Source organism: Saccopteryx leptura, chromosome 3 (assembly GCF_036850995.1).
Source record: "Saccopteryx leptura isolate mSacLep1 chromosome 3, mSacLep1_pri_phased_curated, whole genome shotgun sequence".
In the NCBI taxonomy this organism is placed as follows: domain Eukaryota; kingdom Metazoa; phylum Chordata; class Mammalia; order Chiroptera; family Emballonuridae; genus Saccopteryx; species Saccopteryx leptura.
In genome coordinates this window covers 56,104,103-56,119,883 of record NC_089505.1, presented here as the reverse complement: position 1 = coordinate 56,119,883, position 15,781 = coordinate 56,104,103, and the positions used below count along the sequence as shown (strand labels likewise).

General features: G+C 45.0%; 1 pseudogene; it reads right to left on the bottom strand.

Annotated features, from left to right (window-relative positions):
- Positions 1-11,181: 11,181 nt before the first annotated feature.
- On the bottom strand, positions 11,182-14,451 carry LOC136397293 (10 kDa heat shock protein, mitochondrial-like; annotated as a pseudogene).
- Positions 14,452-15,781: the final 1,330 nt, after the last annotated feature.

Here is a 15,781-nt window from a genome sequence, read left to right as displayed (position 1 = left end):
GAAAGGGAAGTGTTTTCCCACTTGTGTATTTCTTGCCCGCTGAGTGCAAGCTAGGATAAAAATGATGGCCCACCAGTTCTTGGCTCCGTTGTTTCATTATCATCTGTCCAAATCCTGTGCAAACCTGCATGGTCCAGGCAGCTGTGATTGTGGCTGTGGCTACTGGCTTTACACAGCCTCTGAGATATACTCGAGGCTGCACAATTTGGGTCAGATATGCCCCGTGTTAGTCATATGCGGCTGGCATATTAATAAATCTCCTTTTAATAAAACCTTCAAAATTCATCTGGACTTGGTGTCTCTATGTAAACCCACGGAAGTGAGGTATGGTACTTTACAACATTAATGATGTACGTTACTTTACAACCAAATGAGTTTCCAAGCTCCATTTTACATGAGACCTCCATGCCTGGTACCCCATTCCCCATTTGTTAGTGATTGGTTACTGTTTGTCCGGGTTCTCCTGGTCCAGAGAAGGTGCCTCAGAGAGACTTTTTCTTCCACTCCGGACACAGGAGGCCCTCTGTGCCAGCACATGGTGGAACACTTGCTGGGCACAGATAACCAACTCCGAGGAGCATTTTCCAGTGGAATGGATGGGCAGGGATCAGCTGGACCCAGCCACCACCCCGTCCTGGGAGCAGAGGGGCTGCACCCAGCATCAGGGGAGGGGAAAGTGGGGCATTGTGATTTTCCAGATGCCAAGGGGCCACCCACTGTTAAGTCTGAAGAATTGTCAAAGACCTCTAGCAGTTCCCACTGCCCTTTTTACCCTGCATCTAGTGAACATGCCTGGCATTGTCTGAACAAGGCTTCTGAATTATTCTATTCGAGAATGTGTTCTGAGTGGCATCTGGAGGGAGAGGGTGGCCAGGGAATGTAAATAACCTGGGATTCTTTTTTTTTTTTTTTTTAAACAGAGTGACAGAGACAGAAAGGAGAGAGATGAGAAGCATCAACTCTTAGTTGTGGCACTGTAGTTGTTCATTGATTGCTTCTCTTACATGCCTTAATAGTGAAGGAGCTCCAGCAGAGCAAGTGACTCTCTTGCCCAAGCGAGCAACCTTTGGGCTCAAGCCAGCAACCTCAGGGTTTAGAACCTGGGACCTCAGGCAATACCCTGGGAATCTGAGAATGCTGGGAGACAGCTAGGTTCCCTGTGTAATTTGGGGTGGAGGCTTGAGCTGTTTGACAGGATATGAAAGAACAGTAGGAAACATTTGGAAATCTTCTGTTGTACCACATGCAAATCTGACAACCACTAGAGAAGGTAAAGACTCATTTCTCCTTTATGCAAATAAGTAAGCCCAAAGCACTTAAGAGTCACTCATTTGGACTGAAAGTCAGGGCCCTGCCATAGGCAGTGTCTGCACAGCTCTCTCCTAGAGCTGCTTTCTCTTTCACAGAGAACTACAACCCACCCTTCAGCTCCATCCAGTCCTGCAGGAGCCTCTGTCGGAAGCTCTTTGTGCAGAATTTCAATTCTGTCCTATTTCCCACACCAGTGCAATCTAGCCTCTTTCTCTGAGGACTGCTGAGCCAGAAGTCCAGATCTCACTCTGAAGTCAGGCAGCCTAATTGTGTGACTTTAATTTCACTAAGACAGCCTCATTAGGCCCTGGCCGGTTGGCTCAGCGGTAGAGCATCGGCCTGGCATGTAGGAGTCCGGGTTCAATTTCCGGCCAGGGCACACAGGAGAAGCACCCATCTGCTTCTCCACCCCTCCCCCTCTCCTTCTTCTCTGTCTCTCTCTTCCCTTCCCACAGCCAAGGCTCCATTGGAGCAAAGATGGCCCGGGCACTGAGGATGGTTCTGTGGCCTCTGCCTCAGGTGCTAGAATGGCTCTGGATGCAACAGAGCGATGCTCCAGAGAGGCAGAGCATCGCCCCTTGGTGGGCATGCCGGGTGGATCCCGGTCGGGCGCATGCGGGAGTCTGTCTGACTGCCTCCCCGTTTCCAGCTTGGGAAAAATGAAAAAATTAAAAAAAAAAAAAAAAGACAGCCTCATTATCTGTAAAATGGGTAACTGTAACATCTATTTCATAGGGCTGAAAAAAAGAAAAAAGAAGAAGAAAGAAAAGTACATAGCATATAGTCAGCTTGCAATAAAAGTATAGTCAGTAGTCACAGCCACTATCATAGCCGCCTGGCCTGTGCAGGTTCACATTAGATTCGGACAGATGGTAATGAAACAATGGAGCCAAGAACTGGTGGGACATTAACTTTAATCCTAGCTTGCACCTGGTGGGCAAGAAATACACACAGTGGGAGCCCTTTCCATTCAGGGCTCCCAAAGGCACTGATTTATCCACGTTTCCTAGAATCAAAGGTTTCTACCTCACCAGTTTTATTCACCTCTGTTTCCCATCTCCTTCTCTCTGCACAAACTCTGTACAAACTGCCTTTTACTTCAGCACTCCGCCATCTTGGCTACTTCTCCTCTCCTCCACATGGCCTTTCTCTGCTCTCCTTTCTCTGCTCTTTCCTTTAATGCTAATCTCAGGAACCGAGAGAGAGCAAGCTCCCGGTCTGCCCCATTTTATAGTGTAGAAATCAAAACCTTTAATCCAATATACAAACAAGGAAATCTCTGATACAAAGTCACTTATCTGAGGCATAATGGGATTCCTCGTGAGAGTGCACCACCCCACATCATGCAATCAGTCAAGGGTGTGGGGAAAAGCTTAGTTTTTAAAACTAAGCCTTAGGCCATAACGACCCGGCCTGCTTACAGCCTGTCCCCCACACCTAATACAAACTATAAGCAAGCAAACATATATATCATATTTAAAAACTTATTTGACCAACAATTACTATAACAGTTTTGCCTCACTTAATAGACACAGATTATTTTTCTTAAATTCTAGAAACATAAAAGGAAAACTTCAAATTAATTTGTACTGTATATCACATTGAGCAAATTTAAGTCATCACAAGAAAAAAAATTAATAATGTCATCACACCTGACTAGACAGTGGCGCAGTGGATAGAGAGTCAGACTGGACACGGAGGACCCAGGTTTGAGACCCTGAGGTTGCTGGCCTGAGCATGGGCTCATCTGGTTTGAACAAGGCTTACCAGCTTGAGCCCAAGGTCACTGGCTTGAGCAAGGGGTCACTCGGTCTGCTGTAGCCCCTCGGTCAAGGCACATATGAGAAAGCAATCAATGAACAACTAAGGTGCCACAGTGAAGAATTGATGCTTCTCATCTCTCACCCTTCCTGTCTGTCCCTATCTCTGTCTCACACACAAAAAATAGTCATCACAGGAAAAGTATGTAGATTTTGGAAGGACTAATAAATCCTAATAGGTTATTTTCTCTATTGCTATCATTTCAATATATTTACACTGTTAAGTAGTGTTTGCAAATACTTTTATAGCTATTAATCAAATACTTTGATAACCATCAGGTATAACTTAAGTAAATCCCCAACTATAATTTAACTATCTGCATATTTGAGATACTCCCATTTCTTGGTATATTATTAAACTACTAACATTTATTTTACTTCTAAGAAAAAATTCAATATACTTATTATAGATTATTTCAAAATAAAAAGTATAATAGATGAAATAAAAATTACCTGTACTCCACCATCTAAAGATACTTGTTATTCATACTTTGATTTAATGACCATCTTATCTTTTTGAAAGTTATTTTACTTATCAAAACAAACCCATTTTTACTGACTATTATATGAGAATTTTCTATATTATTATTCTTTTAAAACACAATGTTTATACATGTATGGTATTTGTTGGGCAGATAAAATGTATTATGCTCACTTTGTTAAAGAGGCCGTTGCCCAGGTGATATTAATGTGTGTTGGGGTGGGCTAAAGGCAGGCAGAATCCTTGTAGCCTGGGGCTTGGTTTTGGGATTAAGCCTTTCCTACCCTTTTTGGTGTAAGGTGGTACAATCCTATCATGCCTCAGAGAAGTGACTTTGTATTAAGAGACTTCCCTATTATGTATATTGGATTAAGGGTTTGGATTTCTACACTATAAAATGGGAACGGAGCGGGAGTTTGGCTCTTTGGTTCCTGAGATTAGCCTGAGAGAGCAGAGAGAGTAGAGCCAGCAGCAGGAGGAGGCCACGTGGAGGAGGCCAGGAAAAGCAGCCAAGATGGCGGAGTGCTGAGTGAGATACCAGTTTGTGTAGAGTTTGTATCTGGGATAAGGAAGGAGATGGGGAACTGAGGAGAAGAAGGCTGGTGAGCTAGAAACCTTTGATTCTAGGAAACTCGGATAAGTCAGTGGCTTTGTGAGCACTGAGTGTGACTGGGTTTTGGAGCCCAGTGTGTATTTTTACTTGCCCGCCGGGTGCAAGGTAGGATTAAAGGCTATGGCCCATCAGTTTTTGGCTCCGCTGTTTCTTTACCGACTGTGCGAATCCAATGCGAACCTGCATGGGCCGGGCTGCTGTGATAGTAGCCCCGGCCCTGCCTGCTGGCTTTACAGTATTCTACAATAAATCTATAACATAGTTTACATAACCATTTTCACATAGTTGTATATTTATATTACTTCTAATTATTCCCCACTTTATTGTGGACATATATAAATCTGTATGTCCTTGTGTCATTTGTTCCCAGATATCCTCAGGTCTCATAACAACCTGTGAAGTATCAATTAACAATTTGGTCCAAATTATAGTGGTACAGCTTCCTTGTCCTCCACCAGCCCACAGGAAAGAACTAGATACTGTCTTCAAAGTCCACCAGTTTTTACTTATCTCAGTTGGTGTGGATATTCATATATTTTTCTGAAGAAATATTAATATGCACGATTACAGAGTGCTGCCCCAGAACCACCCGGAAATGTTACATAATACACGGTATATTTTTCTAATTTTTTTACTAAAATTAATTATTTTACTGAAATTTAAAAATCTGACCCCCAGGGTTTCAGATTAAGTGACGATTCTCAATCCTAGTTCAGTTAGATTCATCTGGTAAACTTAAAAAAAAACAATAAACCACTGATGCCATGTCCAAACCTAAAGATTCCTGTGTGTGTGTGTGTGTGTGTGTGTGTGTGTGTGTGTGACAGAGACAGAGAGAGGGACAAATAGGGACAGACAGACAGGAAAGGAGAGAGACGAGAAGCATCAATTCTTTGTTGTGGCACCTTAGTTGTTCATTGATTGCTTTCTCATATGTGCCTTGATGGGGGGGAGGGGCTACAACAGACCTAGTGACCCCTTGCTCAAGCCAGTGACCTTGGGCTCAAGCTGGTAACCTTGGGATTTTGAACCTGGGTCCTCTGCATCTCAGTCCGGTGCTCTATCCACTGTGTCACTGCCTGGTCAGGCCAGACCTAAAGATTCTGATAAATGATTTCCTCTGGATTTTTTAAATATAGTTTTTACTTTAAAATAATTATAGATTCATATGAAATTGCAAAAGTATTTCGGAAAGGGCCTCATAAGATCTTGTACAAAACCAGGACATTGATATTGGGTACAATCCACAGATTCACTAGTTTTAAATGTACTTGTGTGTGTGCACAATTTATCATATGTGCAGACTCATATAATCACCACCATGACCAAAATACACTCTGTTCCATCCCCACAAAGACCCTTCAGCTACCCCATCTTACATCATCCCCAACCCCAGTTCCCTACTCAGTTTTGAGTCCCCAGGGAATGTCTCAGAGAGACATCTCAGACATGTTTTCCCACTCCAGCCTGCTTGATGCTGTAGCTTCCTATGGGCCCCTGGGGGAGGCCCAGTGCTGCCCCTCTGCCATCACTGTGCCCGAGCCCAGGACCTATTGCCCACAAGGTTACCTACAGGATTCCCCAAGGCTGACAACCTTTGGATAAGCCAGATGTGGCTGTGTTGGGCAGATAAAATATATTATGTTCACTTTGTTAAAGATGGCACTGCCCACATGGAAGCCTGTTGCCCAGGTGATATTAATGTGTGTTGGGGGCAGGCTGTGGGCAGGCAAGATGCTTGTTGATGTGGGGTGGTACAATCCCATCATGACTCAGATAAGTGACTTTATATTAGAGACTTCCCTATTTTGTATATTGGATTAAAGGTTTTGATTTCTACACTATAAAATGGGGGCAGAATGGGAGCTTCTCTCTCGGTTCCTGAGATTAGCACTAGAGAGCAGAGAACAGAGAAAGGCCATGTGGAGGAGGCCAGGAGAAGCAGCCAAGATGGCAGAGTGTTGAGTGAGAAGCCAGTTTGTGCAGAGTTCGTGCAGGGATAAGGAAGGAGATGGGGAACAGAGGTGAATAAGTCTGGTGAGCTAGAAACCTTTGATTCTAGGAAACTCAGATAAATCAGTAGCTTTGTGAGCACTGAATGTGAGTGGGTTTTGAAGCCCAGTGTGTGTTTTTACTTGCCCGCCGGGTGCAAGCTAGGATTAATGATAATGGCCCACCAGTTTTTGGCTCCGTTGTTTCTTTGCCTACTGTCCAAATCCAATGCGAACCTGCATGGGCCAGGCGGCTGTGATGGTAGCCCTGGCTACTGGCTTTATAGGCTGTGATGTGTGTCATTTACCCAGGATGATCCCTAAGAACTAGAGAGATTGCCTACTCCCCAACTGTCCCACTCTGTCATTTGGGTCCCAAAGCAGCATTGTACCTGCCTTCATAAACCTTTCCTGGGTCTGATGGCAGTTCTCTTATCTTTGGAGTCAGAGATAAGCCCTGGAGCTGGCCTGATCACACACATACCGCCCTTCCTCCATGTCTCTTAACCTCTCGCCCCAGGGGCCTCTAATCAAAGCTTCTTCTCTTCGTCATAGTTTTCTATTCCTTTAAGTAAACAGCTGCCCAAGGGTTTGCTGCACACATTCATCAGACATGACTGGGCAAAACTGCAGAAGCACAGTCTGAGCCTGGTGGGAAGTCCCACTCCTCTGAGGATAAATTTGACAGCATTAAAAACTATGAAATAGCCTATTTAAACCGAAGAACTAAATCATCAGCTTAGCACATTCATACTCATTCAAAATAAGGTTTTACCAAGTCTGGCTCTGTCAAAAATTTTTGATGGTCTAAAGAAGATAATTACCCTCTTTCATTCCTCTCCCATCTAACATTAGATGTGTTCATGATAATTACATTTATACCTCAGTATTTAAGTTACAGAGTGGCAGGGGGTGACTGACTTAGTTAAGAGAAGAATTAACATCACCTAAAGATAGATACAAAGACTCTAGAACCTCTTGGCAGGAGAGGATAGCATGTTTTAGGTAGTACAAGAATAATTGCATCATGTTAAGCAAAAGCACAGTATTGCTATTGTCTTTATTTGGAAGTTAAACATACGTGAAAGAAGGGTGTGTGATTGCCAAGTTGACAAGGGAGAGACTGTGGTGGCTTTGTACCGTATGAACTGAGATAAACTGTAACTATGTTTCTAAGAATTTTCTTCCCTGTAGAATTCCAGGTTAGCCTTGGCCACAAAAGATGTGGCCAAGATTTGTGCATCAGATTTGGAAGACGGAAGTGAAGAAGCAGCCACATTCTACTTCCTGAAGGCGCTTGCAGGGCATCATGTGCTGTGGCAGCTGGGGAATATTGTCACTGACCTGCTGGCATGGTTTGTTATCCTGAGCACAGCACCTGGGCCACAGTTCCTCCAGCTCCTGCCAGATCTCGTCCATCAGTCTCTCCGAGTCCTAGGCCAGATGCAATGTAGTTCCATGGCAAAGAGCATCAGCTTCTCCTGCAGGTCATGCAGAATCGAGATTGGAGTTGATGAGAGGGAAATACAGGGTCCAATTTGTCTTTGTAGTGTCTGTTTGTCCTCGTTCTTATCCACTCCCAACTACATACTTCTCAATGGCCCATCTGGTTGACCCACAGCGAGCCCAGGCTCAACACTAGATTCAGGGCCAACAGTACCCACAGACCACCTCCTCCAACTCACACAAGTGCAAAAGTAGGGCCCCTGTACCTGTGGTCTGTGTCACTCACAGTGGCTCTGCATCTTTGTTTGAACTCTGGCTGGTAGAGAATTATGCATTGATTATTTCTCAGTGAAGCTATATCTGACTGAACTTGGAATTTGTTGATTGAACAGAAGATAAAATTTCAACTGTATATTGACTGGAGTAGTGGAAGACGAGCAAAAACCCAAAATGCCCTGTGGAGACACACGGAAATATACATTCTCCTGACCAACAAATCCTAGCTAACACTGGACACTTTTACTCTGACACTCAAACATCCTGCCTGTTCTTCAAACAGGAAGCATCTTTACAAATGCTTACTCATTCATTTACTTGACAAATGATGTGTTTGCCTTTCAGATATGCCTACCCCCCACACTGTGCCCCAACTGGAGTCAAACACATGATAGCTATGTTTCCAAAAACTCTCCTGGACGTTCTTCTTCCTCCCACCCTAGCCTTGACCCCAATCTTCTTTCACTTTAATCTTATCTCCCAAACTCCAAATCCTGGGTTCTGAGGCCCTGACTCAGATTCCTGCCTTAGAACCCCTTAGATTTCACATCCATTCGTGTGCACCCTGGTCTGGCCCTCACACTTCCTATGGACTCTGGCTTGATTTGGTTCTTCAGGCTGTCACGCCTCAAATGACTTCAGCAGAAGCTCACAGTCTGGCTCCTACCAAAGTCAACTTCTACCTTTAACTCTGGATGTTGCTTCCCAGTGGGAGGAGCCAAGAACTTGGAGGGAAAGTAGCCCTATACAAAAATATAGGGTAACTAACCAAGAAGCTCCGAGGAGAGCACACACTCCCTTCCACCCAGGTCATCAGGGGACTCCTCCTAGATCAGGTGGCCTTTGGAGGACTGGTAAAAATTGAGCATAACCCCAGCTGTATTTCAAGGTCCAGGTAATTTATTGGGAAGGAAGCAAGGCAAAAAGTGCTTCAGGCAATGGAGAAAGCCAGAGAATTGGAGCATGAGGCCTTGTGTGGACAAAAATCATTTAAATGATTAAAACAGGAGATAAGAGAAAGATAAGAAATATGGGTAAGTTTTGATTTTCTGTTCCAAAAAGACCTAGGGATACTCTAAACACCAAACATAAGCCTCCAGTTCGCTAATCTCTTAAAACTTGTCTTTTACAAACTACTTGCTGGGGTGAGAAACACCTGAAGAGTGAGAAAGAAGAAAAACCAGATGAATATAAAGGGTGAGTCAGCTGTCCCCAAATGAAGAGCTCTTCATGTCTGCAAGGATGAGAGAGAAGCCCCAGCTCTGAGGCTTCCGATTCAGAGAAGCACAGCCTGTCTCCTGAGCGCTCTCGACAGGTTAAGCTGGTGGACATTACCTAAGGGGCATTTTTGAGCCTGATAAATACTATAAACAACATCTCTAATAAAACACACAGGGGAAAAAATTGCTAAAAATATTTCTGCTATAAATAAATACAGCACCATACCCAGTGCATAGATGGCAGTGGGTATTTCTCTAATTTAGAAAAAGGCACACATTTGAAAAGACATCAACAAAATCACCATTCCCTCCAAAAAATTATTTTGCCTACTTAGTACCAGACAGGTGTGGTCTTCATGGGATTTCCAGACAGGAGCATGGAGCAAACCTGAAATATTTTGAAGCTTATCTGAAAAATAGTATTCTAGTCAATACACTTGGAGTCAGTTCCACACATCCTTACTGCCTAAATAAACTCTGATTAGAAAAGTTCTCATCTGTGGTAATGAAACAGTTTTTCTTAGACTCATTAGATTAAAGTAGAGATAAGTTATGTCCAGATTTAGAGAAGCCCCATCCAGAAGACTGCGATCAGCTTCAGGAGAGCCAGTATCATGATCGTAATATTGAGCCTCTGAATTGGAACAATGTGGTAGGAATGGAGGGGATATGGGAGTATTTTTCACATATAACCTGTATAAAACCAGACCACATGGCTCAGTCTCACAGTGGTATGATAGTCAAAGAACAAAAAAGTCCAGCGTAAAAGGACTTTCAAAGACTCACGTTCTTTATTTGAGGTTCTTGGAAAACAAAAAGAGAAGGCAAGTTGGGGTGCACATTTATGAAATCTTTCTTCTCCTCCCATTTTATGTATATCGACTGCATTTATTCTCAAGCATCTCTCTCCACAAGTCCCAGGCCTGTTTCCAGAGTCCCACACTTATGTCTTACTTCTCCTCACTCCCTCTCTTCTTTCTATCTCTTGATTATGTACAATGATTCAATCCCTATCTCAGTGATTAAAAACAGAATAAAACCACTTTCCCCTTCTTAGGGGGAGGAAGAGGAGAGGACATTGGACAGGCCATCAAAGCATTATTTTAGGTTGTCTGGGAAAGGGAAGAAGGCTACAGACATTGCCACATAACTATGTCTATTCCATGGAGCACCCTCCCTGATGGATAGAGAATTAATTTATACAGAGACCATTATAGGAAACCCAACTTAGAGAGACTGAAACAAATCCAGCATCACCCATTCATAAAAAGATATCTATTGCCCTGGCCGGTTGGCTCAGCAGTAGAGTGTTGGCCTGGCATGTGGAAGTACCAGGTTCGATTCCCGGCCAAGGCACATAGAAGAAGCACCCATCTGCATCTCCACCCTTCCCCCTCTCCTTTCTCTCTATCTCTCTCTTCCCCTCCCACAGCCAAGGCTCCCATGGAGCAAAGTTAACCCAGGCACTGAGGACGGTTCTGTGGTCTCCACCTCAGGCACTAGAATGGCTCCGATTGCAGGGGAGCAATGCCCCAGAGGGGCTGAGCATCGCCCCCTGGTGGGCATGCTGGGTGGATCCAGGTCGGGCTCATGCGGGAATCTGTCTACCTCTCCCTCCCTTTTTTACTATGAACTATATGATTCCATACATAGGTGGGACATAAAAATGAGACTCAGAGACAGGACAAAAGGGTGGTGGTTATGGGGGGGAGGGGCACAAAGAAAACCAGATAGAAGGTGACAGAAGACAATTTGACTTTGGGTGATGGGTATGCAACATATTCAAATGTCAAAATAACCTGGAGATGTTTTCTCTGAACATATGTACCCTGATTTATCAATGTCACCCCATTAAAATTAATAATAATAATAATAAAAAAAGATATCTATTGTTGAACTTTTTTTTTGGATATCATTAGTTTATTATAAAAGTGACCAGCAGGAATTATTTACATGCTGAAAGATTTCAGAGCTTTAGTGGAATGGGTAGCTTCACACAATGCCATTTCCATAGTGATTTATTTCAGTCTACATACTTTCCAAGAATATCACCATCTCTAAATAAGCAACATCCTTGTTGTAAAGCCAGTAGCCACGGCTACTATCACAGCAGCCGCCTGGCCCATGCAGGTTTGCATTGGATTCAGACAGTCAGTAAAGAAACAATGGAGCCAAGAACTGGTGGGCCATTAGCTTTAATTCTAGCTTGCACCCGGCGGGCAAGCAAAAACACACACTGGGCTTCAAAACCCACTCACATTCAGTGCTCACAAAGCTACTGACTTATCCGAGTTTTCTAGAATCAAAGGTTTCTAGCTCACCAGACTTATTCACCTCTGTTCCCCATCTCCTTCCTTCTCCCTGCACAAACTCTACACAAACTGGCTTCTCACTCAACACTCCGTCATCTTGGCTGCTCTCCTTTCTGCTCTCTCCTCTAATGATAATCTCAGAAACCAAGAGAGAGTAAGCTCCCGTTCTGCCCCTATTTTATAGTGTAGAAATCCAAACTTTTAATCCAATATACAAAATAGGGAAGTCGCTAATACAAAGTCACTTATCTGGGGCATGATGGGATTGTACCACCCAACATCAAAAAGGGTGGGAAAGGCTTAATCCCAAAACCAAGCCCCAGGCTATAAGGATTCTGCCTGCCCACAGCCCATCCCCAACACACATTAATATCACCTGGGCAACGGCCTCCACGTGAGCAGCGCCATCTTTAACTAAGTGAGCATAATACATTTTATCCGCCCAACAATCCACCCCTATGCTCACTTTACTACCCACAATCTATATCACTGGCATCCCTGGGCAAGGAAATTAGGCACATTACACAAATTACAACAGCACAAATCATACAGTTTCAACAATTACAAAGGTACATTTCACGAGTCTCTGAGCACTTTGCCCAAAGCGCAAAATGTCCTCGGCCTTCTTTCTAGCCATGGGAAAAGCTTCCTGGGGCAGGGGAAGGGCTTCCAGCAAAGCCACCCCCCACCCCCATCAGGGTATATCACATTGTCCAAAATCCGTAAGTCCGTTCAACAAAGGAGCCAATGCCCACTGTTGGGCAGATAAAATATATTATGCTCACTTTGTTAAAAATAGCGCTGCCCATGTGAGGCTGTCGCCCAGGTGATATTAATGTGAGTTGAGAATCCTTGTAGCCTGGGGCTTGGTTTTGGGATTAAGCCTTTCCCACCCTTTTTGATGTGGGGTGGTACAATCCAATCATGCCTCAAAGAAGTGATGTTGTATTAGAGACTTCCCTATTTTGTATATTGGATTAAGGGTTTGGATTTCTACACTATAAAATGGGTACGGAGCGGGAGCTTGCCCTCTTGGTTCCTGGGATGATTAGCATGAGAGAGCAGAGCAGAGAGCAGAAAGAGGCCATGTGGCCAGGAGAAGCAGCCAAGATGGCGGAGTATTGAGTGAGAGGCCAGTTTGTGCAGTTTGAGGCTAGAGAAGGAAGGAGATGGGGAACAGAGGTGAATAAGTCTGGTGAGCTAGAAACCTTTGATTCTAGGAAACTCAGATAAGTCAGTGGCTTTGTGAGCACTGAATGTGAGTGGGTTTTGGAGCCCAGTGTGTGTTTTTACTTGCCTGCTGGGTGCAAGCTAGAATTAAAGACTATGGCCCACCAGTTTGTGGCTCCGTTGTTTCTTTACCGACTGTCCGAATCCAATGCGAACCTGCATGGGCTGGGCTGCTCTGATGGTGGCCCTGGCCATGGCTGCTGGCTTTACACTCACTCAGGTCATAGTCCAGGAAATCAGTCCACGCACATAGGGCGTCAGCCACCCCCCTCATTCCTGCGTCCTGGCAGGTCTTACACTGTCCCAAAGAGGGGCACATGGCAATGGCAGTCAGCATTTCAATCTCTGCTCCGGAGAACATGTCCAGCCCTATGTCCCAAAATCGCAGACCTACCAGGGCCATAGTAGGTGCTCCTTCCAGCTGCGCTTTCACCTACTGGAGACTGCGGATTGCAACTCCAACGCGATTCTCCTCAACCTCCAAAGAGGAACTGGAAACATCAGCTCCCACTGCTGGGCTCGAGCCCCGGGCTGCCGCAGCCTTCTGCTCCGCAGACCTTGCAGCTCTGGACCCGGCTCCAGCTTCAGCCTCAGCCTCAGCCCTGGCCTCCTGCCGCTGCTGGCTCTCCACAACCTCCAGGGCAATCGGCAACTCACAAACCTGTGAATCCTCCTCCAGCAGCTGCTCCATTTCCAGGCGAATCTCGCAAACCTGGTCGGCCTCCTCTTCCAGCGCTTCCTCCAGCTCCTGGGTCAGCATCGGTTTCTCCTACGTTTGCTCCAGCTCCTTCTGCTGCTCGGTTTGCAGGTCCCAGGCGGCCTCTTCCACAGAGCTCTCAGTTTCCTCATGCATGGCTATAAAAGTCAGCCAGCCTATGGTCCCCAAAAGGACAGCCATGGGGAACCATAACAGCAGCCAGTCCTCTACTCCACCATTCAAAGGTTGTGGCAGCTGACTATGCCAAATGAAAAGCCAGTAGCCACGGCTACTATCACAGCAGCTGACTTATCTGAGTTTCCTAGAATCAAAGGTTTCTAGCTCACCAGATTTATTCACCTCTGTTCCCCATCTCCTTCCTTCTCCCTGCACAAACTCTACACAAACTGGCTTCTCACTCAACACTCCACCATCTTGGCTGCTTCTCCTGGCCTCCTCCACGTGGCCTCTCTCTGCTCTCTCATGTTAATCTCAGGAACCAAGAGCAAGCTCTCGTTCTGCCCCCATTTTATAGTGTAGATTCAAAACCTTTAATCCAATATACAAAATAGGGAAGTCAAAGGCACTTATCTGGGGCATGATGGGCATGATTGTATCACCCCACAGAAAAAAAGGGTGGGAAAGGCTTAATCCCAAAATCGAGCCCCAAGCTACAAGGATTCTGCCTGCCCACAGCCTGTCCCCAACACACATTAATATCACCTGGGCAACGGCCTCCATGTGAGCAGTGCCATCTTTAACAAAGTGAGCAAAATACATTTTATCCGCCCAACACTTGTCATCTAGAACCACTTTGGTACCTCCATATTCTGGAATAAGAACTTTATCTCCAACTTTCACACTAACTAGTTGAATCTCTTCACCCTTTCCTTTGGAGCCCGCTCCAACAGCTACTACTGTTGCTTGCGATACTTTTTCCTTGAGACTTTTCTGGAAGCATAATGCCTCCTTTGGTTACAGTTTCTATAGCACTCCTTTCAAAGGATACTTGGCCAAAGAGGGAAAGAAACTTTTTAAACGCCTGTCCTGCCATGACTCTGACCGCTCGTAGTCTGCTCTGTTGTTGAACTTTTTTTGATGTATTATATATATAGTGAGTGTGTGTGTGTGAGTACATTTTTTAAAGCTGGGGACAGTGAAACAAGGAGGGACTTAGGACAGAAGAAGCAACAAGAGGGAACATAGGCAGGGCTGCTTTGGCTCACTGGGAAGTCAGGATGAAGGAGGCCTGGGGCCAGGCTCAAGGGGTTGGTTAACCCTGCTGTCCACTGCTCTCCTGGTTGCAACTCTTATGGGGACCCTCAGAGTTTAAGAGGTGCGTGCCTGTGTGGAGGGGGCGGGCATGCTCCCAGGAGTGAGAGCACACTTATTTCTTTAAGAGAGTTAATATAATATATTAAATAGCATACGCTTTGAAAATTAAGATGAGGCAATAAAAAACTTGATTTAAAAAATGCAACAAATAACAATAACAAATCATAAATGCTGGTATGTATTCAATTATATTTCTTAACTGTATGAGTAATAGAGACTTAATGTTAGATAATTTTCAGGGGCTGGGTCAGGTAAAACAATGATTTTCTCATATAAAGGTTACACCTTAACTCCTGCATGAGAAACCGTCATATAATTTGTTCCTTATAAGCCCAGACAGTATGCCAGCTCTAAGGGTCACACCAATGTTCCAATATTTGTGAAGCCAGTTTTATAACGTTTCAGCAAGATTTTACTTTCCTAAACCGGGCAGGACCCGTAAGGGCTGTTGGGCCAGGCTCAAACTGCAGAGAAGAGAGGCCTGAGAAGGGCCTGGGGGTGGGACCTCCACAAATGACTCCGCCCCCACAGGTGTGGGGAGAAAGCGCGGCAGGGGCCGAGCAGCTGCAGTGGCATTTCCGGTGTGCACTCGGGCGGCATCTTTCCTGTGTGTTTCCTAAGAGCGCATACATCCTCTGTGAATTGGCTAAGCCAGGAGAGACACGGACTCTGGGAGCAAACAAGATCTCCACCTGACCTGTCCCACAAAAAACAAGTCAGCAAACAGCGGGACTCAGTGGCCCACAGCCCTGACACAGCCCTGCAGCCTGTGTCACTCACTTCATCCTCAAACTGCAAGGACTTCATCTGAGTGGGAAAGTACCGATGAGCTATGCCGTCTATGCAGTCTTAGTCTCTTCAAGGTGCTACAACCAATTACCATAGACTAGGTGTCTTAAACAATAGAAACATTTCATTATTCACGGTTCTGGAGGTTGGAAGTTCAAGGTCAAGGTGCCAGCCTGTTAGGGCTCTGATGAGAACCCTCCTCCTGGTTTATGCCCACTTTCCCTCTGTGTCCTCACATGACAGAGAGAAAGAAGCAAGCA